The sequence below is a fragment of the Podarcis pityusensis genome, assembly GCF_964106645.2.
Source record: "Podarcis pityusensis genome assembly, chromosome: 11".
Taxonomy (NCBI): domain Eukaryota; kingdom Metazoa; phylum Chordata; class Lepidosauria; order Squamata; family Lacertidae; genus Podarcis; species Podarcis pityusensis.
In genome coordinates, this window is record NC_138036.1 from 43,670,948 (window position 1) to 43,686,727 (window position 15,780).

Consider the following 15,780-nt stretch of genomic DNA (forward strand, 5'->3'; position numbering starts at 1 on the left):
AAAGGAAGCCACAGTTACAAAAATGAAAAAGCCACACAAACAAAAACGCAAAAAAATAGCAAAAACAAAAGCACCAAATATTACCTCAGAACACTGCAATCAGAAACAGAAGGCTTTAATTACAATGGGGGGGACTTAAATTTTCCGCGCAAGTGTAAAACGGGATGAAAAAAGCCTTAATTACTATGTGGGGGACTCTAATAAGCTGCGCAACCGTGAAAATGGAAGCTCAGGAGCACATTCGGCTTCTGAGGCAAAGTTCAAAAACCGGAACACCTACTTCCGGGTTTGCAGAGTTCGGTTCCGAAAACCAAGATACCACTGTATATAATTTTTATTAAGTTTCTCTATTTTACATTTTAGAATATTCATTTAAACAACCTTAAAATATCAATGACTTCCTTTCTTCTCCTTCCATGCTTCATTTTACATATCATAAATCCCTGCATATTTTACATAAACTAAACCATTCAGCATTCCATATCCATCAAAACTTATTTACACTGTTGAATTTATCTTAATGCTGCCAACGTTTTCAAACGTACACGATTTTCACCCATATATTCAATAAACATTTTCCAATCTTCTTTAAACATATGTTCTTGTTTTCTTATTCTATATGTTAAGTCCGCAAACTGTGCATTTTCCATCAGCTTAAGTTGCCATTCTCCTTTAGTTGGAACCTCACTCATTTTCCATTTTGGGGCTAACAAAACACGGGCCGCAGTAGTGGCATACATCAATAATCTTTTTTGACACCTGGGAATTTCATTCTGAATGATCCCCAACAAAAAGGACTCTGGTTCTTTTTGGGAAAATACTTTTAAACACTTTTTTCGATTCATTATAAATTATTTCCCAATACTCTTTTACACTTTTGCAAGTCCACCACATATGATGGAACATACCCTCAGCCTCATTGCATCTCCAGCAATTATCTGATTTAGTCTTATACATTTTAGCAAGTCTTGATGGATCTTCTGTGTTACCTATCACCCCACTCAAAACTAAAATGAACCCTCCATAATTCTGAGCTGACTGGACTAATAAGAGTTGCCATCCACAACATCAGGAGCTCGCCAGGTTGGCAAAGGTTGCTTTCTAAATTCTGAACACAGACCCCAGCCGTTCCCTGTTTTATTCAAACATAGTGAAGTAGCAGTTCATTGTCCCCTTAAATACAGCTCAACTCTCAGACATGCCCTCTCCCCATGCCGTCAGCCAGGAAAAACTCTGGGTAAAATCCTGTGTTAAGAGCCCTCTTCCAGGAAGCCACACATAACCTTGTAAAAGAAAAGAAAAGAAATCTATTAAGTCGTCAATACCTGCATGGATTCTGAATCCAATAAGCAAAGGTCAACAGAAAAGAGACCTCTCATCTATTACCATGCAAATGCCCTCGTATCTGTGCCAGCAGAGTGAGGGTAGACCACTAGGGCAATGTGTCAGTGACCGCTATTTTGCTGGGCAGGGAGGGACCTTATGAAGTGGCTGACAACTTTGTTTGGCTGAACGCAGCTGACATCCCTATGATAATATTGCACAATATATCTGGAAGACGAGTGCATCAGCTGAGTGTGCAGTGCAAATTATGAGGTGTACAGGGGTGAAGTTTTCACATGCCGGAGCGGGATTTCACAGTTAACAAGGCAACTCAAAGTGGATCAGCGGGGAGGGGGGAGAAGGGGGGAAATCTTTCACTTTGATAGGCAGGTCTAGGTTTAAATCACAGGGAGCGTCTTCTCCAGGATGCTCCAATCACAGTGATTTGGGGGAGGGATGCCGAAGTAAATAATAAGGGTTTGTTTTTTATGGTTATTGTTCTCTTCCAACTATCTGGCTGGAAAATTGAGAAGAATGGTGAACTGTTGGCTTCCTTCCCAATCTCTTTCTAACAAACAATTAAAAATCAACCCTTTGGTCAAACTGTTTTCATTCTCACCTCCCCTCACCCCAGTTCACATTGGTTTTGTTTTAAGTTTTCAAACTTTCAGCTCAGAACACACACAAAAAGGTATAACCATTTTACATTCCCTATAAGGAATAGAAGAAGAGCAGAACTTCAGATTCAATAGATTTAATTTGGTTTTGTATAATGAGTCAGGAAGACGTAGAGTGGATCTGAAACAAATTAGGTTGCTTCCCAGCACTAGGGATAGTGGTACAAGCCAACTCTTGTGGTACAGCTCTAGTACCTGCTGTACTATTTGCAATAAGGAAGTTAGACAAAACAGCCAGATGAAAGCTGTGCAAAAGCTCCAGAGAACAATAACGAAAAGGTGACTACATTTTCCTGCTGAGTTACTGGCTCCTGCACTGAGAAAGAGAAGAAATAAAAATTTGTATTGCAACTATATTGTGTCACCTAAAAGAGACAGAGACAGTAAAGGGGAAACAAAACAAAGATGAGATGTCATCTAAATCTAAAAACAAAACAAAAATGTGTGATTGACTTATTTGACAAGGAAACATGACAGGCATGGAACACACTATCTAGGGAGGTGTACAAACTATGGATGTTTTTTTAGAAAAATAAATAGATGAGTATCTGTCATGCATCATAGAGTTAGGGTCTTTTGCTGTATGAAAACTGGTTTGCCAGCAGGACCTGCAAGAGACTTTCCAATTCTAAGATTATATGAAATACAATTCAACTGGCAACGTGTGTCTTCACAAAAACAGAGGTTCATAGGATGATTTAGCTTAACTTAAAGGCAAGCTAACAAATCCATGATTCTAAAGGAAAATATTGGCAAGTGAATTCAGCTGCTAACTAGGGCTATGCAAAGTCTAGTTTGACCCGCAGAAATAGGAATTTTAACAGATGCAGCTTTTCTGAGTCCAACCGCAACCCGCCCCCAAAAAAGCATTTATTATCTAAGAAGCTGGCCTGATGGAATTTCCTCTTCTGTATAACTGTTAAAGATTTAAGAGTCCAGTTATCTAGTGCATCAGTGCACCCTAGCCATATTTATCGTGAAACAATGGCAAGTACCACTTGCAAGCGCACACTGTAAATATTATGTTAGCACTTCCGTAAAATGCTAGGGCAGGTTTTAGATTCACTCGCTGTGTTATTTCTTCATATTCTATCTGCTAAAGATACAGACTTGAGTTGTGGCAAACAGACGCAACACTTTTAAATAACGTGATAATTATTATCACCCTACAGAGTTGGTACTAGCTCAGAGGATGGGTGATTATTTTTTGCTAAGTGATCAGCTCTCATTGCAACCCCCTTCAAGGACAACAGTGAAGGGGAGATGACTCTCCCCACCTCCCTAACAATTTTCCAAATTAGGAAACTCAAATGGCTTACAGCTACAGCTGAATGAGACAATATTAAATGGATATCTCTTGCTCTATTTCTTCTGAATGAGTCACCTAAACTGTTAAAACAGCAGAGTGACATACGCAAGTAAGAATGATTACTTCCTTGTCGGTGATAATTCAATTAAACAAAACAGATTAGTCACTTTAAAAGAATGCTGCTAGCATAGTGTACATTTAATTTTCTAAGTCAATTGTGATTCTAAGCGATGGGTGCCTTCCTTTTACTCCATCAACTTTAGTTAAAATTTACAGCGGATGCTAATGAATTTCCACGTTATAAGCTATAGTAGAGATACACGTCCCAATTCAGCTTAACAAAATCTTAAAATAATTTTAACTTCTCTGATCTATCTGATCAGATGTTGACGGGAAACTCCAGTTGCCTCCAGGTATGCACGTTAAAGAAGGTGGTAGAATATCTGTTGAGAATATGATTTGGAAAGGAGAAAGGAGCATGAAAAGGGTTGTGAACGCAAACCCATTCTCTCTCTCTCTCTCTCTCTCTCTCACACACACACACACACACACACACACACAAACAAACACACACACACACACAAACACAGTTGCTCTCCCTGGAAATGGCTTTTCCTGTACCAAAAGTTGCCATGGGGGTTTCTGGTCAATGTTTTTATACGTAATATGTAGTTTGGGTGCAGTGGGAGCAGTTTGTCCTCAGAAAAGTACATATAACCAGTGCTTTTTTTCCTTAAAAAAAATGTTTAGGGGTACTCTCATTTTCCTACTCATCTTGAAATACTGTCCCTCAATGAGGCCAAACTTAGATTCACAAAATGTTTAGGGGTATGTGTACCCCTGCGTCCCCCCAGAAAAAAAGCACTGCATATAACTAACCTCCTGGTGAAGAAGTGACAGTTGAGGTTTGCGGAAACCAGTCTGTCTCATTTGAGGCAACAAGTTGTTTGAGGATGCTACACACAAACACCACAGAGAGCTCTTCTCGCCTCCATTTTTGTGTGCCTTGAGGATAGTATGCAGTATGCTGACCTCACCCCAATATTTAATGGAGCTATAATTTTTTATAGGCGTCTGGTTTCTAGAGGCCCTTCTTTGCACAGAACCCTCTTGCATTCCTGCCCTCTGCTTGCAAATTGCCACCCAGAGCTCAGAGGGATGATCAGCGCTTGTTGGGTTAGTGCTGAAGCCTGCAAGGTTCTTCATGTAGAGCGCTTTGTTCTTGCTCAAGGCTTCTTTGCCATTGCACTTCACATTCCAGTAACCAAAGAAGAAATCCAGTGGCTGGCACACCACTTCAGACTGAGTGCTAACCCTCCACAGTTTAGAACAATCAGTGCAATGGTGTGGGATTTCGTATCCCTTTGGGGGGGGGTAAATGCCAAAAATATTTCCAGATTTGAAACGCCTCTGAACAAATTCGGCCTCCCTCGTAATTGCATTCCATGTTAATACTGCGCCACATGGGAATGGAGCACTTTGATCAAGCAAAACAAATCCTGACTGGTGGCCAGAGTTTGGGTTTTTGGAAAATATTAACTGTTATCCTCAGAAGTACTTGCCTCTCTCTCTCATTCTGTGGGCCTAGAGCTTCAAATCAAATTCCTCTCAGTTGAGTAAATTATTATGCCATTGGAATACAGGGCATGCTCATTTTTGCTTTAAAAACAACAGCAGCAACAACCCCAAAGCATTCAGCCCAATTCTAAACTTATTTGAATGGAAGAAAAACTCATTGATTTTCATAGAATTTATTCCCAAGTAAATAGGTTTAGGATTATGGCCTCAGTGCAGGAGCAAGAATGTTTCTTGCCCAAAAATGGAAAGAAGCAGAAGTCCCAGCGAAGGAAGAATGGATACAAAAACTTATGGAATATGCAAATCGTAGCTCCGTGTGGAGAATAGGCAACCCTTTTTATTCAGCCTGCATACAGATCCTCTGCCGACCCCTAGCAGTTAGCCCAAAACACCATGCATATTTTTAGAGGGACAACTTTAGCCCTGTGAAGTGTTCTTTTCTTTTCTTTTCTTTTAGTAACTTGCATCTTCTTTTCTTCACAAAGCAGCAGAAGTAATAAAACAATGATGCCATAAAAAACACATGCAACGAGAACACTCCGCATCCTTCTGGTGGGTGGCAAAAGGGCTAAAATATCAACATCTAAGACTACTAAGTCCGCAATCCTTACCTGAGAAGAAGACCCATTGAATTCAACAGGGTTCACTCCAGTGTGGACATGGTTAAGATGGTGTTGTGATTAGGTACAAACCTTCTGGAACAGATGCCTGAATGAATAGTCAAGGCCTGGTGATCCTTTTTAGGGATACCCAACATGGGTGCCATTGTTGAAAACATTCTGCTCCTAGTGGCTGCCCACTGGGTCTCGTTCTGCAGTGATGCCTGCAGCATCTGGAGGTGAACAAAGAGGAGAAGTGTATCTGAAGAAGTGTGCTTGCACACGAAAGCTCATACCAAGAACTAACTTAGTTGGTCTTAAAGGTGCTACTGGAAGGATTTTTTTTATTTTGAAAGAGGAGAAGGTTATGCATCACTAACTGTCTGTGAAGTTGGTTAGCTTCTTACCCACCGATATCTCAAGCCGACTCCATGGTTGACACGAAACAGGTAGCCCAACATAGTTGGGGATTTATTCAAAGCTAGTTTTGGAGGAAGCCCCAGCTAAACAGCTTGGTGCTAAGCCCAGGATACAGAGGTCTCCCTAACATAATTATAGACTGCAAGCAATCGCGAACTATTAATTATCAAATTCTTTTTAAAGATCTGTGCCAATCTATGTTTCAGAAGTCTTGCATCTGGCTGATTTTTATCCAACTCTCCCACTTTCATCTGCCTGTGTGCACCTAGAATTAATTATAGCAACATTCAGCTAAATAAATGCCTGTGGCGATAATATTCATTTAATAGTTATCAATCTTAAGAGGTCTTTGTGACCGTGCCCAAATGCTTGAAGTTTTACCTCCAAACATCTATTTCAACGTTTTATTTGGCTCATCCCATATCCAATAAAAATTATCCATAAACTGGGGGTGGGGGAGATAAAGCTTTATCTTTCAAATCACACCATCATCTATTCTGGGGGTTGTTAGCTTTCCATTCACCTCCTCTCAGGGGCGTAATTTATGGATTTGGATATCAGTAGACACATCTGATTGTGCTGGCAGGTAGCAAATAAACTGGCTTTTACTGCAAATTAAATAGTGTTAAAATAGCCCCACTCTTCAATCCATACTCCTATAAAGCAAGACTGTTGCCACATGAACCCTTTAAATGGAGCTCTGTGTCTCTTCTCTTGCATGAATAGATGAGTGGACTTGTGGGGAGAACATGTTGCTGAGCATCTACACTTGTAAACTTCCCCAGTGACCCTCTTCTCATCTGAGATAAACGGAGCAGCGCCAGAGACATAGGTGGGACATGCTGTTTCTCTCTTCAGGGCAACAGGCTTCAAGACAATATAATGTTATTGGTGTGTGTGGTGTCCTGGCTCCCGTAATTTCCTTGGTGCCAAATCCCCACCCCTTAATTTAGCAGTGTAAAAATACAACTAACCCTGTTTTTTTTTCTTTCCAGAAGGGGAATCCCCTGGCAGATAAGCAATTAAGAAACCAAGACTGGATATCTGCAAACCAGAGGCTGTGCCAGCCACAAATAGTTAGCAAAGACAATACCAGAGTCGGGAAGGAGATGTTTTAGAATTACTGTGGGCCTGAAATAATCAAACAGGAAAAAGTGTCCCTTTTGCAAACTGGAGAGGTGGGGACAGAGCACAGGGCACACAGTCTGTTTTATGCTGCAGAGAAGGTCAGGCATGATGTTTGGGGTCTCTTGGAATCTGAGGCTGCAGCAATGGGAGGAACAGGACCTTTTTGGGATGTGAATGCTATGAACTCTCTCCACCTAGATGCAGCTTGGATGCAGTATATGTGCAAATAAACCATCTATCATAAAGACACCACAGACTCTGTTGTGCCTCATTTCCAAAGGAAGCATGGACCCTGGGTAAGCACCTGGAACCAGTGAAATCTCGAACTGCTGTAGAGATTGGGGTGGCATGCAACAATATACTGCTAACACCCAACCCTGGTTTATCCCAAGCAGTTAAGGTTCACCTGAGCCGAAAGGTATATCCCTTTTAATTTTATTGTCTGTATTTATGGACTGTTGCTATTTTAGTTTGTTGTGGGAGTCTGTGTGCTTAATTCTATTTAGATGATAGATAGATAGATAGATGATAGATAGATAGATGATAGATAGATGATAGATAGATAGATAGATAGATAGATAGATAGATAGATAGATGATAGATATAGATGGATGGATGATAGGATAGGCCCTATCTGTCAAATTATGGAGACAGGTTCATACACTACCAGTTTATCAAATCCCTTCCAGTGTAGAAGAAGAGATGTTGTTTCCTTCCCTTCTCGCAGATATCCTGCCTATGAGGCCTTGGACACAGAGAATCAGTTTGTGATATTCTTCACCCTCTAAAAAAATATGAGAACTGTTATGTACTGAAGTTCTCACCCTGGGCCAGCAGGGGGATACTGTAGATAGTTATGCAAATGAAGGACCGAAAGTGACGTTCAGTGATTGGATAGTTTGTATGCAAATGAAGGATCGAAAGTGACATTCAGTGATTGGATAGTTTTAGAAAATGGCAACAGTTACATTGTTCTGGAGCTCTATATAAGCAGGCTGATTGAGCTCCTCAGTCAGTTCTGTTCCAGCTTACAAATAAAGAGCTGCTTTGGAAGAATCGCTGTGTCGTCCGATATGTTCGCCCACAACTTAACAGGAACTATTATGGTAACCAGTCCAACATGTGTACAGTCACATGCCTGAAGCCATCTTGTCACGCTTTATGGGAATTGCCTGGTTCAAGAGAAGGGATGCATCACCCCAGTAGTTTTATGAACTGGGCAGAGGACAGATTGGGAGCTATAATTACAATGAACAGGGCTTAATTGTTATAGGAAAAGTCACTGCTGTTTTGCATTTCTCTTCTGCTTTTCTTCTCATTCCATTTCTTTGAATTTTTCAATCCACATGGTCTCCTATTACGACTAAATGCACTTTGCCCACAAGTTCTGCTGCTCAACATTGCCGCAGCTCCATCGAAACCTCGCTTTTATTTGAATGCCAGGTTGTTGGGGGGTTTTGTGGTCCCCACAGCTGAAAGGAAGGCGACTCAATAAAGAAGAGTTCTCACAGAGTTAATGGACCAGGTTGTGTTGATTTCAACATGGCACACAAAGGGAGCTAATCACGATCAGCAGTAGTCCCGTCTCACTTCGGAGAAAGCCGCAGAGAGATTGCTTTGTATTATGATGTTCCTTTTCAGTAACGCTCTGAAGGAATGAATTACATATCTGCGTAAAGAAGTGCTGTTCCACAGACAGCCATGGCTGCCATTGTGTCGTAATACAAACAAAAACCTTATAGCAGCCGAGAATTGGTGTCTCAGAGCTATTTTGGAAAACTAGAATGGTCCCCATTACAGGTGGGGGGAAAGCAAGGTCTACATTTCAGGTCAAACCACAAACAATGCTGTTAGGTGGGAATACTTGTAACTGGGATCAGTGTGAGCTCTTTACAGACCAAAGGTGATGTTTCTTCCTTCCTTCCACTCCGCTCAGTGAGACAGTGTTTGAATGGCTGAGTCACGAGACTATTGACTTAGTATTGTCAGTTACAGCTTTGCCACAGTAATCCAGGATCTATCTAGAAAAGCATTGTGCATATTGCACTAATGGAAACAGGCCAGGAATTGACATAGTCATGTGAATCAAAACAAGATGAAGATGAAAAAGATGAGAGGGCAGGAAGTCTGGTTTTTGTTTGAACCCATGCTTCTGATTTCACTGAACCCAGAAACGTGTGAGGGGAAGGAACCACCTAAGAACACAAGACAAGCCTGCTGGATCAGGCCAATGGCCCATCTAGTCCAACATCCTCTTCTCACAGTGGCTGACCAGATGTCCACAGGCACCGGCTCTCACCCAACTTTGGGGGGACCCAGTGCGAGTGTGTGAGGTGACGTCATGCAGCCAAAGGAGGCTGTGAGGCCCATTGTGGCTGCAGGGAGGCCAGACAGGGCCTGCCGCGGCTATGAGTAGGCCCCATGAGGCCTGCTGCAGGCCATAGACTATTGGGGGTGTCCCCCTTAGAGGGGACAAGACCTCTCTGTTCCCCTCCCCCTTCAGATGCTATTCAGAGACATAATGCCTAGATTGGCAGATTTAGGTTATCCCTAAAGTCCCCTTCATGCGTTACTGAGGACTCTGCACGATGGAAGAGAATTGGGTACAACTCCTGGCCCACCTCAAAATCACTTGTAAGGGTGGAATTCCACACACTAACCACAGAAGTCTGCAGAAGGGCATCTATGTGTGAGCTGCTCCTCACGTTTAAATATTCCATGCAACTGGGATAATTTTGGGGTACTGATTGCATGGAGCATTTGGGTCTGAGCAGCTATAGTCATCGACACTTAACATGCTGATGTTGAAGACCAGGACCAGCCCAGCATGGCAGATTGGGGGTGGGGCCAGGAATCAGGGCCCCACTTCCTTTTTTGTGAGGTAGAGCCCCTTCATGTAAGTAATGCATGCAGCAGGCTTCAGAGTGGTACAGATCAGCCATATGGGCTCGTATTCATTTCACACGGTGCTTCAGCAGGAAAACTTTCAAGTTTGATTGGGCTCCATTATTAGGAGGAAAGAGCCATTCAAGTTGCTGCTGCTGCCGTTATTTCTTAAATTTGTATACCACCCTATACCCGAAGCCACAGGGCGGTTCACAACATAAAAGCACAATATAAAAGCACAAAATACATAACAGAAATAAAAACAAAAACAGCCTCTCCCCAACACACTTTTTAAAAAAGCATCAGACGTTTTAGATTTCAGAGATTTCAGAAGCACAGACGATAGCATCACAGAATAAACTGTGTTTCATGGGACGCTGTACAGCAACCCCTCTGCCATCCAACATTTTTGCCAGATGTGAGATTTATGGAAGTATTGTGCAAGTGCTAAGAGGAAGAAGAAGAGGAGGAGGAGGAGTTTGGACTTGATATCCCACCTTTCACTCCCTTTAAGGAGTCTCAAAGCGGCTAACATTCTCCTTTCCCTTCCTCCCCCACAACAAACACTCTGAGGTGAGTGAGGCTGAGAGACTTCAGAGAAGTGTGACTGGCCCAAGGTCACCCAGCAGCTGCATGTGGAGGAGCGGGGAAGCAAACCCAGTTCACCAGATTACGAGTCCACCAATCTTAACCAGTACACCACTGGCTCCCTGTGGTTGGTTCTTATCGAGGAGACAGTGCCTCCATGCTGTTGATTTCAGTGAGTGAGCATAGGCTTGGCTCCATGTCCTTCAGATGAAACGGTTTTTTAGATTAAGCTGACTGAGTTTTAGTACCGCAGTGCAAAATCCCTTGCAAGGAAGCTTAAACTAAACGCTCAGAGTCTTGACTCAGCAAGTGAACTGCTGGCAAATCAGCTTCCATTAATTTAATATCACTAATGGAAGATGGATGTCAAGTACCTAGTAAGATGAAGAAGGTGGTTCTTGCTGCTCATTTTTCCAGCTAGGAACTGATAAAAAATTTCCAACCATTTTTAATTACTGTCCTCTGAGAGAGAATTTATAGTCTTGTTTCCCAGTAACTCTGCAAACATATTGGTCTAAATGAAATATTGAGCATTCTTTAACTAGTATATCTGAATATATAGGGCCGGGTATAGTGCTGAACCTCTGTATCAGGTTACATACAGAATCTCCCTGAAAAAGAGGTCAGTTCTCTAAGCTTTGGTTGCGGTGTCAATCTGTTGATGGATGGAAAGTGCCAGGATAGTTTCCTCCTACATTACTTCCTCATTAGGTGATTGGTGCTTTGACAGCCAACATTGCCAGCCACTTCTTCAATGGGTGTGCACAGCTCTGCTTAAGATAGGACAATTATTTGCACCATTTCCTAAGGCCAGGTGAAAGGGTTTCCCCCCACTTATATGTGTAGTGCAAGACCCACTTCTCGAATCCGTTTCCTATTGCCGGATAGGGGCAACCCCAACACCGGTTGTAGCTAATGAAGTCAAAGTGCTCACACAATGTGTGGTATACAGTGGTACCTCTGGTTACATACTTAATTTGTTCCGGAGGTCCGTTCTTAACCTGAAACTGTTCTTAACCTGAAGCACCACTTTAGCTAATGGGGCCTCCCACTGCTGCCATGCCACCGCCACACAATTTCTGTTCTCATCCTGAAGCAAAGTTCTTAACTCGAGGTACTATTTCTGGGTTAGCGGAGTCTGTAACCTGAAGCGTATGTGACCTGAAGCATATGTAACCTGAGGTACCACTGTATAATGGTTAGAGCGTTAAAGTGAGAAGCTGGGAGACCAGGGTTCAAATCTCCGCACAGGCTTGAAACTGACCTTGGGCCAGGCACAGTCTGTCAGCCTAACCCACCTTATGGAATTGTTGGGAGGATAAAATGAGGAGGAACCATGTACACCATCTTGAGGGCCTTGGAGGAAAGGTGGAATATAAATGTAATAAGACAAACAAACTTCCCTTCTATGTCCTTACCCCCAAATCTGCTCTGGGACTTCCCTCAACCCTAACCCTCCATTCCATGAGCACAATGACTTCATTGGCTACAACAAAGTGCTGGTGCTGACCTTTAAAGCCCTAAACAGCCTCAGCCCAGTATACCTGAAGGAGCGTCTCCACCCCCATCGTCCAGCCCGGACACTGAGGTCCAGTGCCAAGGGCCTTCTGGTGGTTCCCTCACTGCGAGAAGTGAGGTTACAGGGAACCAGGCAGAGGGCCTTCTTGGTAGTGGCACCCACCCTGTAGAATCAGATGTCATGGAAAGAAACAAGTACAGTGGTACCTCGGGTTAAGTACTTAATTCGTTCCGGAGGTCTGTACTTAACCTGAAACTGTTCTTAACCTGAAGCACCACTTTAGCTAATGGGGCCTCCTGCTTCTGCCGCCGGAGCACGATTTCTGTTCTCATCCTGAAGCAAAGTTCTTAACCTGAAGCAATATTTCTGGGTTAGCGGGGTCTGTAACCTGAAGCGTATGTAACCTGAAGCGTATGTAACCCGAGGTACCACTGTATCTGACTTTTAGAAGACATCTGAAGGCAGCCCTGTTTAGGAAAGTTTTTAGTGTTTAATGTTTTATCGTGTTTTTAATATTCTGTTGTGAGCCGCCCAGAGTAGTTGGGGAAATCATAATAATGGGCATTATTATTACCCAATGTCAACCTTTGTGTCAATATTTTAGGAAAAAATCTAGTCAGGAGTTTTCAGCCACCTATGTGTCAATCGTCCTCCTCTTCTTTTTTCCTCATGGCCATTTTTCCAGAAACCACATTTCTACTTAGTGGTTTTACGTAAATTTGTGAATATTTTAAAATATCAGCAGATATAGAGGATGCTGGACTCCTGTTCCATTGAGATATTTCAGTCCGACTCTTCTTGATATGTATTTCAGCTTTGTGCCTTTTACATCTGCAGAAACTGAAATAAGCTGCATTCAGAAATTGTGGCAAGAAATTGTGGTTGCACTTCCACCTGTACTAAGAAAGGCACTGCTGAGACAGAAGTAATGTTTTGTACATGGACTAAAGTGCCCCCTAGTGTTTCTTCTCTGAGTTCACTAGAGCTTTAGAAGAATAAAATTCCTCCTTAGACATTTTGTTTATGCTACCAGAGAAGTCAGTTACTTATCTCCTTGGCTTGGGGGTCACCTGACTCCATACCCTCCAAGGCAAATAGGGACATCCTACCATACCCTCCAACATTTCTCCAATTGCAATAGGGAAGTCCTAAGGGAAAAGTGGGACATTAGGGGATCAAACCAGAAACTGGGGTAGCTTCTGTAAATCCGGGACTGTCCCTGGAAAATAGGGGCACTTGGGAGGGTCTGTGATAACAGAGGATAGAAAAGTTCCTGATATTGCCATATCCCAACCAAAGAAGAATGGCAACTTAAGTTGACAATATATGCACAACTTGCAGACTTAACATATCAAATAAGAGAACAGGATGAACATATGTTTAAAGAAGATTGGAAAACGTTTATTGAATATATGGAAGATAATTGTATACAGCTGAAAACGCTGACAGCATTAAAATAAATTCAACCATGTAGATAAGTTTTGATGGATGCAATAATGGAAAACTGATTGGTATAGTTTTTGTAAAATATGCAGGGATTTAAGATATGTAAAATGAACCATGGAAAGAGAAGAAGGGAAGTCATTGATATTTTAAGGATGTAAAATGAGTATTTGAAATTGTAAAACAGAAAATTTAATAAAAAATTTAAAAAAGAAAAGTTGCTGATATTTAAACTTTTTAACATAGGCACTAAAAGGTCTTATAAGTCTGCATATAAAAAGGTAAAGTGCAGAAAAGATACACAGTTTAAGGAGATGTTGTTTTAAAAAAAGTTCCATTTCCTGGTTCAGCATAAGATAGCATGCCAATCAGGAATAACAATAATTATTTCTGTATTTAAGAAAAGCAAGTAGCCATTCAGTACGTCGAGACTATTTTAAATACTGTGGCGCGAAATATTCAAGTCACATTCAGAAGCAATAGCCAAAGAATAATAAATTAAACATAGGTGTTGCATTCATGCAGGAAAACAAGATCACAGAGGTTATCCCTCCAATTTTGCAATGTGTGTAACAATAGAGAAAGAGGCAGGTTCAAGAGAGCAACCTCATCAGATGCCAATGCATTTGAGATGAGAGAGATAATCCAGGTGGGGGCACAGAAAAGGCCCCGGGGTTTATAGCATGCAAAAAGCCCTATTACTCTTTCCACTTTCGGCGCGTTTAGATCCAAACATTGTATTACAGGGACATCGGGACAAATGAATCCTGCCAACCACATTTAGAACAACAACAACAAGTAAAAAAGTTGGCTTGACATCAGATGTGGGTCAAGAATTGGGTTTGCCCTGAGCAGGTTGGCTGTTTTGTTTGATAAGGACACTTGATTTGATGCCCAACGATACAGGAATTTGTTGGCTGTTTGGTTGGTTTGATGTGTTTCCTATTTTCTCCCATAGTCTCACAGCTGTTTACAGCAGTTTTTTTTTCCTTCTAAATATTAATAGTCCTAGGTCTTTGGTCTCGCAATCTTAATGGCTGTGCCCTCCCTGCCCTGGATGTGGTAAGCCTGAAAATGATCACACACTTAAAGAAAAACAAGACAAAATGGCTGCATGTTACACATTAAGCAGAGAGTGAAATTTGGCCCCAAGGCAATCAAATAGTTTAGTGGAAAAAAGCAGCCAGATGTAATGAAAGATCGAGGTTAGAAAAGCCACCAAATGGTTTGTTAAAGAGTTACAGTGGTACTTCTGGTTACGAACTTAATTCGTACCAGAGGTCCGTTCTTAACCCAAAACCGTTAACCTGAGGTACCACTTTAGCTAATGGGACCTCCTGCTGCTACCACGCCACCGCCGCACAATTTCTGTTCTCATCCTGAGGTAAAGTTCTTAACCCGAGGTACTACTTCCAGGTTAGTGGAGTCTGTAATCTGAAGTGTTTGTAAGCCGAGGTATCACTGTACTGCACAGTGGGACAGTGATGCTGTCTCTGGGCTGTCACAAAGATAGCAGATAGTTCTTCACCTGCTTGGGTCCGTGGTGAAGATGCTGTAGATTAGGATGGGGTGGGTGGGGAGCAGAGCTCAGTTTAACTGAAAGAGCCCATGGATCTCATTGGTTGGTAGGATATAGGATTCAGAATGTGGTGGGTGTACTGTGTTGTTGGCATCTATCCATCTTGAGAGACAATGGAGGTGAAGTCAAACTACTGTGTTAGCACCACTGAAGTGACCTCACCAGGGCACAAGCCTGGGCAGCGTTCATGGAGGTCCTGGTCTGGCAGACAACAAGACCTCTCTCTCGGTCTCGCTGATGTGGTCCAAAGGAAAGCAGAGCAATACTTTTGGCACCAGCTTGGCTGCAGGAGTTGCCAGAGGGAGGTGTACAATACACCATCCTGTTGTCTTAGGGACTCCACTCAGGGTTTGTGTAGGGTTTACGCCTTAGCCTTTTCTTCTCCCAAAGATATCCTGCAAGGCAGTGGAGGTTTAGGATCAGAGTTTTCTTTCTCCTAGATGGGCTTGACAATCCCCATCTGCCCCTAGTGGTGGTTGTACTAGAGCAAGGATAATCAGTGTGACTCCCTCAGATGTTCGTGAACTAGTTTCCATTATTCCCAACCACAGGCCATGTTGGCTGGGGCTGAAGGCCGATGCAGTCCAACAATTGGAGGGTTGCCCCTATACTAGAGGTTGTGCAGGCACTTTTTATACTACACACAAAGCCGTAAACAGGGAAATAAACAAAACCTTTTTCATCCTGGACTCCAATGAAGAGAGACTATAAAGCTGCATGGTCCTGTGCAC